The sequence below is a fragment of the Wolffia australiana genome, chromosome 11 (genome assembly GCF_029677425.1).
Source record: "Wolffia australiana isolate 7733 chromosome 11, ASM2967742v1".
NCBI lineage: Eukaryota > Viridiplantae > Streptophyta > Magnoliopsida > Alismatales > Araceae > Wolffia > Wolffia australiana.
The window spans coordinates 9,850,549-9,852,636 of NC_135845.1; positions in this window are offsets into that span (position 1 = coordinate 9,850,549).

Genomic DNA, 2,088 nt, shown 5'->3' on the forward strand with positions numbered 1-2,088 from the left:
ACACCCTTTGCCTACATCTTGATATATTGTTACAACTGCCTCCACTCGATGTGAGCAACGCAGAATTAGTGCAAGTAATTTTACGTACCGATACTTCTAGTCTCCTCAATGCCTCATCTCCCCCTTGGATGTAGAGTTCCTTCCCCTTGGATGTAAAGACACCTCTCTCTCTCAAGAAGTCGAATCACTATAGATTCCTTTTTTCATGTCTCCCTTCTTAATTATATTATTATTCAAACACAACCCTTCCTGCCAAAATACCTGGCAGTTATTCCCACAGCCAGCATGTGTTTCAGATCATGCTGGATGATTCCCTTGTTATTGGCTCCTTTTTCTGTATTCCTACTTTTATCTTTACTCTTCTTCAAATACTTCAATGCCAGTATCGTAACGTATATTTATATTGCTCAAGTCTATTTCATGAAAACATATATGTGTCATGAAAACATAAAGGCATCTTTAGTATTTTCACTACCTTGGATAAGGGGTTCATCGCGTCATCATCCTTGAGACTGCTTCCTCTTATACCAAGGGAGAATAGGCCATCTTAACCAAACTATCACTGTTGTGGGCTTATTGCTACATCCAAGCTAAGATCATTCCAAATCTAGCAATTAGGAAGTTGTAAGTCATAGTCAAAACAAAATATCCATCAACAATGAGCTTGGTGTCTTAGGTCTGACCCCGTACACAACCATTACATGAATCAACATGCTTGACAAGTACATATAAAACTGTGTTCCATAATCACATTTTTGTTTCTTGAAGAAGAAAATGCAAAAAAAATTCAGTGTATTGGTTGCCACATTTTACAGACATCTGCATCTCAGATTTTTTGAAGATTCAATAGTCAACAAAAATACTCCACCTTGTTTTTCTTGTTGTTCTTGTTCTTCTTCATGTTTACGGAATATTGCTATCATAATTGTCTGATATATATAATTCTATGGAATTATTGATGAAGATATTTAATTCATTTTATTTAAAAAAATTAGTTCACATGATTTTGATGGTTCTTCCTTTAACTCATTTTTTTCTTTGTCGTCTTCTTCTTCTTCTCCCTAATCAATGGAGATTTATGAATTCAATTTTTTTAATAATCAAATTGACATCAGATCTTATTTCCTCCTCTTTCTTCTTCTTATTCTTCAACTTCTTCTCTTTCTCCTTCTCCTCCTTCATCATCTTATTCTTTCCTTCTTCATCTTCTTCTTTAATAATGGAGATATCTTAATTCAATTACTTAATTTTTATTCTTCCTCTTCTTCTTCTCATTCATTTCTTTTACTTCCTCTTTACCTTTCTTTTCTTCTCATCTCTTTTTATTTTTTTCTTCCTATTCTTTTTCTTCTTCCTATTCTTCCTTTTCTTCTTCCTCCTCTTTCTCATTTTCTTCTCTTCATGCTCTTCTTTTGTTCATTATTTTCTCTTCTTCCTCCTCTTTTTCTTCATTGCTTTCCTCTTCCTTTTCTTCTTCTTATTCTCTTGTTCTTATTCCCCTTTTTCTTCTCCCTCCTCATCTTAGTTTTCTTATTCCTCTTCTTGCTCTTCTATCTTTTCTTCCTCTTCTTCCACCTCCTCCTTATCTTCTTTCTCCTCCTCGTTTTGATTTTCTTCAACTTCCTGATCTTTAAGTTTTTACTTTTTTTGTTCTTGTTTTTTTATTAGTCTTCCTTTCCTTGTTCTTCCTGTTCTACTTCTTCATCTTCAACTTCACTTTCATACTGTTCATCCTCTTCAAATCCTTCATCTTCTACTTCATCTTTCTCCTCCACCTCCTCTTCTTCATCCTCTTTTACTTCTTTTTCTACTTCTGCTTCCTCTCCTTCTTCTTGCTCTTCCTCTTTTAGTTCTTTTTTGTCGTCTACTTCTTCAGCCTCTTCTACTTTTTCTTCCTCCTCTTCTTTTTCTTCCTCTTCTTCATCTTCTTTTACTTCTTCATCTTCTTTTACTTCTTCAGCCTCTTCTACTTTGTCTTTCTCCTCCTCTTCTTCTTCATTTTCTTCATCTTATTTTACTTCTTCAGCCTCTTCTACTTTGTCTTCCTCCTCTTCTTCTTCACTTTCTTCGTCTTCTTTTACTTCTTCA